The sequence below is a fragment of the Hyla sarda genome, chromosome 5 (assembly GCF_029499605.1).
Source record: "Hyla sarda isolate aHylSar1 chromosome 5, aHylSar1.hap1, whole genome shotgun sequence".
Classification (NCBI taxonomy): Eukaryota; Metazoa; Chordata; class Amphibia; order Anura; family Hylidae; genus Hyla; species Hyla sarda.
Window position 1 is genome coordinate 80567022 of NC_079193.1, and position 12295 is coordinate 80579316.

The 12295-nt window shown below is 48.6% G+C and overlaps 1 protein-coding gene across 8 annotated transcripts in view; it reads right to left on the reverse strand.

Moving 5' to 3' along the window:
• HYCC1 (hyccin PI4KA lipid kinase complex subunit 1) overlaps positions 1 to 12295 on the reverse strand; it is a 369003-nt gene that overhangs the window by 146456 nt on the left and 210252 nt on the right. For 2 of the 8 annotated variants that reach the window (XM_056519772.1, XM_056519764.1), the window contains exon 1: positions 854 to 1087. The exons of the other annotated variants lie outside the window; for them this stretch is intronic. The gene's annotated coding sequence lies outside the window, so the exon portion shown is untranslated. Of the gene's footprint in view, positions 1 to 853; positions 1088 to 12295 lie in introns of those variants that run through there. 8 annotated transcript variants of the gene reach the window in all.

Consider the following 12295-nt stretch of genomic DNA (forward strand, 5'->3'; position numbering starts at 1 on the left):
GTACTGTAGGGGGCGCTACCAGACATCAGTCAGTTCATACACTTCAGTAATACAGGTAAAGAGTACAGAACATGTAATACCTCCCTGTACTGTAGGGGGCGCTACCAGACACCAGTCAGCGCATGCACTTTAGGAATACAGGAGTTTTACCAGTGAAATGTCCATTCTGATTGGTCGGTTCTTCCAGCCATTGACACGTTTCGCAGATTCCATAGCATTGTATGTTGAATCTGGTTTCAAGTTACAATGGTCCAGAAAAGACCATTGTATGTTGAAACTATTGTATGTTGAGGCATCACTGTAGTTGGTAAAAATCCATGACATACATGCAACAAATCTGCAACATGTGAACAGACACTAAAGCTAATTTATATGTCCCCCCCCCCCCCCCCCAAACTGTAAACCAGTGCTTTCCAAACAGCGTGCCTCCAGCTGTTACAAAACTACAACTCCCAGCATGCCTGGACAGCCAAATTGTAGTATTGCAACAGCTGGAGGCACATTGTTTGGCAAACACATGTGTAAACCTAAATGTACCATAAATGAGGGTAAATCCGAACAATAGGATGATGTGAGGAAGCTGTAAATTCCATCACTTCCCCGGCTGGCACAACAGACATGACAGCCGCTCACACACAACTTCCTCAATAGGAGATGACGGATCAAAACCGCACGCTCCAGTGCACATCAGTGCGGATCCGCTGCGTCCCCCAATAGCACCCGGCATCCCCCGTGCAGGCAGACAAAAGCCGGGATAATGGATAATGCTGGCAGGGGCTGGGTGGGATCGTCCGTGTCTGGGAAGCCCCATAGTAAACTCCATGTCTCCTCCAGTACGGAGCCAAGTACTCACCCTGCGATCACAGCCGGGCGGAGCGGCTCCTCACTGGACAGGCCGGTCGGGGTTCGCACAACAAACTTTGCAGACATCTGAAGGGAAGTGTCCCCTCCCCGGTAAGTGTCCTCGCCCCGCAGGAGTCCGATAGGAAGATACCATAGGAGGCTGGAGAAGGGGGGGAGTGCGCTGTGGAGAATGAGGAGCGCACCGGGTGCCGCACAAGACACTACAGCCGCGATAGACACTGGAAAGGAGTTGCTCCTCGTATGCGTGACGTCACGCAAGGGGGAGGGTCGCTTTGGGGAAGGGGCGGGGTCTCGCCGGTCAGTGCCAAAACAGGAACTAGAAGCAGCGAACTGGTACATGATGTATATGATCGGGGGCTCCACGGGGAGAGGACATGGGGGGAAGGTATTTACATGGGACTGTATGGAGGAGGAGATTCAAGGGAGGGGAGTGAAGGTATTTACATGGGGCTGTATGGAGGAGGAGATTCAAGGGAGGGGAGTGAAGGTATTTACATGGGGCTGTATGGAGGAGGAGGTTCAAGGGAGGGGAGTGAAGGTATTTACATGGGGCTGTATGGAGGAGGAGGTTCAAGGGAGGGGAGTGAAGGTATTTACATGGGACTGTATGGAGGAGGTTCAAGGGAGGGGAGTGAAGGTATTTACATGGGACTGTATGGAAGAGGAGGTTCAAGGGAAGGGAGTGAAGGTAATTACATGGGACTGTATGGAGGAGGAGGTTCAAGGGAGGGGAGTGAAGGTATTTACATGGGGCTGTATGGAGGAGGAGGTTCAAGGGAGGGGAGTGAAGGTATTTACATGGGGCTGTATGGAGGAGGAGGTTCAAGGGAGGGGAGTGAAGGTATTTACATGGGACTGTATGGAGGAGGTTCAAGGGAGGGGAGTGAAGGTATTTACATGGGACTGTATGGAAGAGGAGGTTCAAGGGAGGGGAGTGAAGGTATTTACATGGGACTGTATGGAGGAGGAGATTCAAGGGAGGGGAGTGAAGGTAATTACATGGGACTGTATGGAGGAGGAGGTTCAAGGGAGGGGAGTGAAGGTATTTACATGGGACTGTATGGAGGAGGAGGTTCAAGGGAGGGGAGTGAAGGTATTTACATGGGACTGTATGGAGGAGGAGGTTCAAGGGAGGGGAGTGAAGGTATTTACATGGGACTGTATGGAGGAGGAGATTCAAGGGAGGGGAGTGATGGTATTTACATGGGGCTGTATCGAGAAGGAGGTTCAAGGGAGGGGAGTGAAGGTATTTAATTGGGACTGTATGGAAGAGGAGGTTCAAGGGAGGGGAGTGAAGGTATTTACATGGGACTGTATGGAGGAGGAGATTCAAGGGAGGGGAGTGATGGTATTTACATGGGACTGTATGGAAGAGGAGGTTCAAGGGAGGGGAGTGAAGGTATTTACATGGGACTGTATGGAGGAGGAGGAGGAGGAGGTTCAAGGGAGGGGAGTGAAGGTAATTACATGGGACTGTATGGAGGAGGTTCAAGGGAGGGGAGTGAAGGTATTTACATGGGACTGTATGGAGGAGGTTCAAGGGAGGGGAGTGAAGGTATTTACATGGGGCTGTATGGAGGAGGAGATTCAAGGGAGGGGAGTGAAGGTATTTACATGGGGCTGTATGGAGGAGGAGATTCAAGGGAGGGGAGTGAAGGTATTTACATGGGGCTGTATGGAGGAGGAGATTCAAGGGAGGGGAGTGAAGGTATTTACATGGGGCTGTATGGAGGAGGAGGTTCAAGGGAGGGGAGTGAAGGTATTTACATGGGGCTGTATGGAGGAGGAGGTTCAAGGGAGGGGAGTGAAGGTATTTACATGGGACTGTATGGAGGAGGTTCAAGGGAGGGGAGTGAAGGTATTTACATGGGACTGTATGGAAGAGGAGGTTCAAGGGAAGGGAGTGAAGGTAATTACATGGGACTGTATGGAGGAGGAGGTTCAAGGGAGGGGAGTGAAGGTATTTACATGGGGCTGTATGGAGGAGGAGGTTCAAGGGAGGGGAGTGAAGGTATTTACATGGGGCTGTATGGAGGAGGAGGTTCAAGGGAGGGGAGTGAAGGTATTTACATGGGACTGTATGGAGGAGGTTCAAGGGAGGGGAGTGAAGGTATTTACATGGGACTGTATGGAAGAGGAGGTTCAAGGGAGGGGAGTGAAGGTATTTACATGGGACTGTATGGAGGAGGAGATTCAAGGGAGGGGAGTGAAGGTAATTACATGGGACTGTATGGAGGAGGAGGTTCAAGGGAGGGGAGTGAAGGTATTTACATGGGGCTGTATGGAGGAGGAGGTTCAAGGGAGGGGAGTGAAGGTATTTACATGGGACTGTATGGAGGAGGAGGTTCAAGGGAGGGGAGTGAAGGTATTTACATGGGACTGTATGGAGGAGGAGATTCAAGGGAGGGGAGTGATGGTATTTACATGGGGCTGTATCGAGAAGGAGGTTCAAGGGAGGGGAGTGAAGGTATTTAATTGGGACTGTATGGAAGAGGAGGTTCAAGGGAGGGGAGTGAAGGTATTTACATGGGACTGTATGGAGGAGGAGATTCAAGGGAGGGGAGTGATGGTATTTACATGGGACTGTATGGAAGAGGAGGTTCAAGGGAGGGGAGTGAAGGTATTTACATGGGACTGTATGGAGGAGGAGGAGGAGGAGGTTCAAGGGAGGGGAGTGAAGGTAATTACATGGGACTGTATGGAGGAGGTTCAAGGGAGGGGAGTGAAGGTATTTACATGGGACTGTATGGAGGAGGTTCAAGGGAGGGGAGTGAAGGTATTTACATGGGACTGTATGGAAGAGGAGGTTCAAGGGAGGGGAGTGAAGGTATTCACATGGGACTGTATGGAGGAGGAGATTCAAGGGAGGGGAGTGAAGGTAATTACATGGGACTGTATGGAGGAGGTTCAAGGGAGGGGAGTGAAGGTATTTACATGGGACTGTATGGAGGAGGAGATTCAAGGGAGGGGAGTGAAGGTAATTACATGGGACTGTATGGAGGAGGAGATTCAAGGGAGGGGAGTGATGGTATTTACATGGCACTGTATGGAAGAGGAGGTTCAAGGGAGGGGAGTGAAGGTATTTACATGGGACTGTATGGAGGAGGAGATTCAAGGGAGGGGAGTGAAGGTAATTACATGGGACTGTATGGAGGAGGTTCAAGGGAGGGGAGTGAAGGTATTTACATGGGACTGTATGGAGGAGGAGATTCAAGGGAGGGGAGTGAAGGTAATTACATGGGACTGTATGGAGGAGGAGATTCAAGGGAGGGGAGTGAAGGTATTTACATGGGGCTGTATGGAGGAGGAGGTTCAAGGGAGGGGAGTGAAGGTATTTACATGGGGCTGTATGGAGGAGGAGGTTCAAGGGAGGGGAGTGAAGGTATTTACATGGGGCTGTATGGAGGAGGAGGTTCAAGGGAGGGGAGTGAAGGTATTTACATGGGGCTGTATGGAGGAGGAGGTTCAAGGGAGGGGAGTGAAGGTATTTACATGGGGCTGTATGGAGGAGGAGGTTCAAGGGAGGGGAGTGAAGGTATTTACATGGGACTGTATGGAGGAGGTTCAAGGGAGGGGAGTGAAGGTATTTACATGGGACTGTATGGAAGAGGAGGTTCAAGGGAGGGGAGTGAAGGTATTTACATGGGACTGTATGGAGGAGGAGATTCAAGGGAGGGGAGTGAAGGTAATTACATGGGACTGTATGGAGGAGGAGGTTCAAGGGAGGGGAGTGAAGGTATTTACATGGGGCTGTATGGAGGAGGAGGTTCAAGGGAGGGGAGTGAAGGTATTTACATGGGACTGTATGGAGGAGGAGGTTCAAGGGAGGGGAGTGAAGGTATTTACATGGGACTGTATGGAGGAGGAGATTCAAGGGAGGGGAGTGATGGTATTTACATGGGGCTGTATCGAGAAGGAGGTTCAAGGGAGGGGAGTGAAGGTATTTAATTGGGACTGTATGGAAGAGGAGGTTCAAGGGAGGGGAGTGAAGGTATTTACATGGGACTGTATGGAGGAGGAGATTCAAGGGAGGGGAGTGATGGTATTTACATGGGACTGTATGGAAGAGGAGGTTCAAGGGAGGGGAGTGAAGGTATTTACATGGGACTGTATGGAGGAGGAGGAGGAGGTTCAAGGGAGGGGAGTGAAGGTAATTACATGGGACTGTATGGAGGAGGTTCAAGGGAGGGGAGTGAAGGTATTTACATGGGACTGTATGGAGGAGGTTCAAGGGAGGGGAGTGAAGGTATTTACATGGGACTGTATGGAAGAGGAGGTTCAAGGGAGGGGAGTGAAGGTATTCACATGGGACTGTATGGAGGAGGAGATTCAAGGGAGGGGAGTGAAGGTAATTACATGGGACTGTATGGAGGAGGTTCAAGGGAGGGGAGTGAAGGTATTTACATGGGACTGTATGGAGGAGGAGATTCAAGGGAGGGGAGTGAAGGTAATTACATGGGACTGTATGGAGGAGGAGATTCAAGGGAGGGGAGTGATGGTATTTACATGGCACTGTATGGAAGAGGAGGTTCAAGGGAGGGGAGTGAAGGTATTTACATGGGACTGTATGGAGGAGGAGATTCAAGGGAGGGGAGTGAAGGTAATTACATGGGACTGTATGGAGGAGGTTCAAGGGAGGGGAGTGAAGGTATTTACATGGGACTGTATGGAGGAGGAGATTCAAGGGAGGGGAGTGAAGGTAATTACATGGGACTGTATGGAGGAGGAGATTCAAGGGAGGGGAGTGATGGTATTTACATGGGGCTGTATGGAGGAGGAGGTTCAAGGGAGGGGAGTGAAGGTATTTACATGGGACTGTATGGAAGAGGAGATTCAAGGGAGGGGAGTGATGGTATTTACATGGGACTGTATGGAAGAGGAGGTTCAAGGGAGGGGAGTGAAGGTATTTACATGGGACTGTATGGAGGAGGAGATTCAAGGGAGGGGAGTGATGGTATTTACATGGGGCTGTATGGAGGAGGAGGTTCAAGGGAGGGGAGTGAAGGTATTTACATGGGACTGTATGGAAGAGGAGGTTCAAGGGAGGGGAGTGAAGGTATTTACATGGGACTGTATGGAGGAGGAGATTCAAGGGAGGGGAGTGATGGTATTTACATGGGACTGTATGGAAGAGGAGGTTCAAGGGAGGGGAGTAAAGGTATTTACATGGGACTGTATGGAGGAGGAGATTCAAGGGAGGGGAGTGAAGGTAATTACATGGGACTGTATGGAGGAGGTTCAAGGGAGGGGAGTGATGGTATTTACATGGGACTGTATGGAGGAGGAGGAGGAGGTTCAAGGGAGGGGAGTGAAGGTATTTACATGGGACTGTATGGAGGAGGTTCAAGGGAGGGGAGTGATGGTATTTACATGGGACTGTATGGAGGAGGAGGAGGAGGTTCAAGGGAGGGGAGTGAAGGTAATTACATGGGACTGTATGGAGGAGGTTCAAGGGAGGGGAGTGAAGGTATTTACATGGGACTGTATGGAGGAGGTTCAAGGGAGGGGAGTGAAGGTATTTACATGGGACTGTATGGAAGAGGAGGTTCAAGGGAGGGGAGTGAAGGTATTCACATGGGACTGTATGGAGGAGGAGATTCAAGGGAGGGGAGTGAAGGTAATTACATGGGACTGTATGGAGGAGGAGATTTAAGGGAGGGGAGTGAAGGTATTTACATGGGACTGTATGGAGGAGGTTCAAGGGAGGGGAGTGAAGGTATTTACATGGCACTGTATGGAGGAGGAGGTTCAAGGGAGGGGAGTGAAGGTATTTACATGGGACTGTATGGAGGAGGAGATTCAAGGGAGGGGAGTGAAGGTAATTACATGGGACTCTATGGAGGAGGTTCAAGGGAGGGGATTTAAGGTATTTACATGGGACTGTATGGAGGAGGAGATTCAAGGGAGGGGAGTGAAGGTAATTACATGGGACTGTATGGAGGAGGTTCAAGGGAGGGGAGTGAAGGTATTTACATGGGACTGTATGGAGGAGGTTCAAGGGAGGGGAGTGATGGTATTTACATGGGACTGTATGGAGGAGGAGGTTCAAGGGAGGGGAGTGAAGGTAATTACATGGGACTGTATGGAGGAGGAGGTTCAAGGGAAGGGAGTGAAGGTATTTACATGGGACTGTATGGAGGAGGTTCAAGGGAGGGGAGTGAAGGTATTTACATTGGACTGTATGGACGAAGAGGAGGTTCAAGGGAGGGGAGTGAAGGTATTTACATGGGACTGTATGGAAGAGGAGATTCAAGGGAGGGGAGTGAAGGTAATTACATGGGACTGTATGGAGGAGGTTCAAGGGAGGGGAGTGAAGGTATTTACATGGGACTGTATGGAGGAGGTTCAAGGGAGGGGAGTGATGGTATTTACATGGGACTGTATGGAGGAGGAGGTTCAAGGGAAGGGAGTGAAGGTATTTACATGGGACTGTATGGAGGAGGTTCAAGGGAGGGGAGTGAAGGTATTTACATGGGACTGTATGGAGGAAGAGGAGGAGGTTTAAGGGATGTGAGTGATGGTATTTACATGGGACTGTATGGAGGAGGAGGATTAACCCGGACGCAGGGTTTTTCCGTTTTTGCACTTTCGTTTCTTCTTCCTCACCTTTTAAAAATCATAACCCTTTCAATTTTGCACCTAAAAATCCATATAATGGCTTATTTTTTGCATCACCAATTCTACTTTGCAGTGACATTAGTCATTTTACCCAAAAATCTATGGCGAAACAGAAAAAAAAAATCAGTGTGCGACAAAATCGAAGAAAAAAACGCCATTTTGTAACTTTTGGGGGCTTCCGTTTCTACGCAGTGCATATTTCGGTAAAAATGACACCTTATCATTATTCTGTAGATCCATACGATTAAAATGATACCCTACTTAAATAGGTTTGATTTTGTCGTACTTCTGGAAAAAATCATAACTACATGCAGGAAAATGTATACGTTTAAAATTGTCATATTCTGACCCCTATAACTTTTCTATTTTTCCAAGTACAGGTCATTTTTTGCGCCGTGATCTGAAGTTTTTAACGGTACCATTTTTGTTTTGATCCGACTTTTTGATCACTTTTTATAAATTTTTTAATGGTATAAAAAGTGACCAAAAATACTCTTTGTACCGTGCGGTTTAATTGATTATATATTTTTATAATTTGGACATTTACTCACGCGGCAATACCACATATGTTTATTTTTATTTACACTGTTATTTTTTATTTTTTTAGGATATCTTTTATTTTATTTTCCAATCCAAAAGAATTTTTTATTGAAATAACTTCAGAAACGGCAATACGTCGGGAGGGAGAGAGATCTGGGGTAAAGCAACAGGTCATAGAGAATGGAAATGCAGTGTCTAGGGCACGATGAGGCAATGCAGAGGCGTTCAAAAGGCGTCAATTCCCGATGCAGCGCAAAGTCAACAGGGAACGAGGAGTAGAAATGGTGCAGTTGGAGATTCTGGTCATTCTGCCGTAGGGGAAGTGCTTATATACAGTTAAGTGTCAATTTACAGAAACATAACAATTACATTTCAGGGATGTAAAGGAGGAGAAAAAACAATGGGGCGCTCCCTGTGTGGTATTTTATGGAAAAGTGAAAATGAAAATACCCGCCACCAACACCTAAGGTGGCGTACTGACCTTGAGTCGATAGTACACAATGGTGGTGAGAAGGAATGGCGACAGTCTGCTGCTCTCACCCCTTATTATTCCGTCTTCCCGAGGGGGACAGACAAGAATGCAAAGTAGGAGGAGTAAAAATGGGGGGTATTTTGAGAGCGCTACTGTCAGATGGCGATAGTCAAAGTCAAGAAACGGTATGAGCCAGCACTTATGCAGGACTAACTTTTATTGAAAAAAGAAGTCAAGAAGTAAAAACAGGACAACGCGTTTCGGCGCTCGCTGGCACCTTCCTCAGGTCCACAATCATAAATTTGTGTAGTCCTAGCCGGAGTTCCTGCGGGCGGGCTCGTTTATGATTGTGGACCTGAGGAAGGCGCCAGCGAGCGCGGAAAAGCGTTGTCCTGTTTTTACGTCTTGATTTCTTTTTTCAATAAAAGTTAGTCCTGCATAAGTGCTGGCTCATACCGTTTCTTGACTTTGACTATCGCCATCTGACAGTAGCGCTCTCAAAATACCCCCCATTTTTACTCCTCCTACTTTGCATTTCAGGGATGTGGAATTCCTATCGCCCGACACCCGGGACAAGCAGTTTCGGGTGTCGGGCAGGTGAAATTGTCCGGCCCTTAGCCCGGCTTCGGGCAAGCAGGGCCGGACCTGACAAGCGCCCGGACCTCTGCAGACTGTATGGAGCGGGCTTCGGACTCCTGCCCGCTCCATACTCTGCAGCCTGTGTCCTCCGAAGCAGAGCAGGGGAGATGAGAAGCTGTGTATTTGTCTTCTCTCTCCTGCTCTGCAGACGTGCGGGGGGAGATGAGGGGGCGTGACTTCTTGCTCCCCTTGCAGACCTGCGTCCTCTGCCTTCACTCCCCCCAGCTGTACATTCAGAGAGCTGAGGGAAGGAGGCACGTCTGCACGGGGAGATGCATGCGGCGCTCTGCAGTATGTATGGAGCGGGCTCCGGACTCGTGCCCGCTCCATACTCTGCGGCGATCGCCGTGGCTGGCTATTAACCCTTTAGATCGCCGCTGCCAAAGCTGACAGCGGCGTCTAAAGGGAGATGTGAATGCTCCCTGGTGTTCTAGTGGGGTAGATCCCCCCCCCCCCCCCCCCCCCCCGCAGCGCGATCGCAGGGGGGCGATCCACTATGGAGGTAGCCGGAGGGCTTACCTCTGTTCCCTGCTGTCCCGCTCTGTCATTGATAGATCCTGGCTGGACCAGGCTCTATCAATGGATCACAGAGCACACAAATTAATAGAGTTCAATAGAACTCTATTCATCTGTCTGAGGAATCTAATGATTCCTCATAGAAGTGTAATAAAGTGGAAAAAAAAAAGTTTTAATATAAGTTTGAAAGACACACATTAACCCAGTGGTCTCCAAACTGTGGCCCTCCAGATGTAACAAAACTACAATTCCCAGCATGCCAGGACAATTCCACCTTTAACCCTCCTGTATTACCGGGCAATTCAGTTCATTTATTCCACATAGCAGTCAGTGGAGAAATTAATGCCCTTATCTATCCACCAGTCAAAAATAACCTCACAAAAAGAGAGTTAAAAGCAATTAAATGGTAAGGACAACAGGAACATCTACACATCACAAAGGCCGACAAGGGTGGAGCTGTGGTGGTGCGGGGCACTGATAACTACAACAAAGTAGTATATAGCCACCTTAATGACAGGGTCACCTATACTCCACTAAAAGATAATCCCACGAGATGCGCTCTGGAAAATCTCTGTACCTTCCTTAGGAGACAAGTGGAAAATGGTGTCCTGTCAGAAACAATGGAGAATAAACTCCTACCTAAAAATCCTGTACCAGCAAAATGGTACATATTTCCCAAAGTCCACAAATCCACCACCGCCCCTACTGGAAGGCCAATTGTGGCAGGTATAAATTCTATTACCGAATCTTTGTCCAGCTACATAGAATGGCTCTTGTCCCCTCTCTTAAAAGGGATCCCTACCCTTATTAAAAATACTGGGGACTTGCTCATGGCCTTTGATGACGTTATTTGGCAGTATGAATTTCAGTTGGTATCGATCGACATGGAGAGCCTGTACACCCGCATCCCGCAGGCACAGCCATGGGCACACCAATCTCATGCACGTATGCAAATATTTTCCTCTCTGTATTCGAACAGAAGTATGTCTTCACCCACACCAATCCGTATGTCAGCCACATAAAATATTATATCAGGTATGTGGATGACATATTGATTGTGTGGGATGGGGACAAGGCACGTTTTGATGCCTTTGTAGAACATCTAAATGTCATAAACACACAAAATATGTGTTACGCCGAGCGCTCCAGGTCCCTGCTCGTCCCCGGAGCGCTCGCGGCGTTCACCTTCTTGAAGCGCCCCGGTCAGACCCACTGACCGGGAGCGCTGCATTAATGTTACCGGCGGGGATGCGCCCGCTCGCGGCTCGCATCCCGGTCTCCTCACCCGTCCTGTTCCCTGACGGCTCAGTCCCGGCGCGCGCGGCCCCAGTCCCTAGGGCGCGTGCGCGCGGGCTCTCTGCGATTTAAAGGGCCAGTGCGCCACTGATTGGCGCCTGGCCCAATTAGTGCTCACACCAGTGCCCTCTCTATATAACCTCACTTCCCCTTCCCAGTATTGCCGGATCTTGTTGCCTTGTGCCAGTGAAAGCGTTTCCTTGTATGTCCCAAGCCAGTGTTCCAGACCCTCTGTCGTTGCCCCTGACTACGATCCTTGCTGCCTGCCCTGACCTTCTGCTACGTCCGACCTTGCTCTTGCCTAATCTCTTGTACCGCGCCTGTCTCAGCCATCAGTTGGGGTTGAGTTGCTATGGGGTGGAACGACCTGGGGGTTACCTGCCGCTGCAAGTCCATCCCGCTTTGCGGCGGGCTCTGGTGAAAACCAGTAACCCCTTAGACTCCGTTCCCCTGGTACGGCCCACATCATCACCCCACTGACACAGAGGATCCACCACCAGTATCCTCACAGTATCCGGATCCTGACAATATGCTTTTTCCCAGTTGTTTTGGAGGTAAAAGTCTTGCATTTTTAGACGTAAAATTGGAAATCACTGATAGCACCCTGGTCACATCTGGCTATTGCAAGAGTATTGCAAAAAATTCCCTTTTACATTATGGGAGTTCTCATCTAGGTTATGTCAAGGATAATATCCCATATAGCCAGATGCTCAGACTGAAGCATGTTAACAGTGACCCAGAGACATATAAAAGCCAGCTTGATGACTTATGCAAAAGATTATCCGAACAGGCAGTTAAAAAAGTAGAAAAGAAAAACAGAAGGGATTTACTGTATCCAGCAAGAAAAAAACGAACAGACAATAACCGATGCGTTTTTTCTTTTGCGAATACATGCATGAATGACAAAATAAAGAAAACCATCTTGAATTATTGGTTCATGTTTGAACATGACCCTGATCTGCATGTTTTCGCAAATAAAGACCCATCATAACCTTTTGCCGTACGAAAACTACAGGCGACATGATAAAGGTAAAAGCGAAGTCCAGAGGAAAAAAAGAGAACTGGTTGCAAATCAAAGGAAATTTTCCCTGCAAGAATTGCAGGTATTGTAAGCTAAATTTAGCAAAAAGAAATTTCATACTAGGAGGGGAAAATATTCTGGTAAATCAGTTCATTTCATGTCAAACCACATTTGTTGTGTATGCGTTAATCTGTGGTTGTAATTTCTTCTATATTGGAAAAACAAAGAGAAAGTTGTGCACCCAAGTTCGTGAAAATCTCTATTCCCTCCGTACAGGGAAGGGTGCGACATGGTTCATTACCCATATGCAATCGTGCCACCAAAATAAT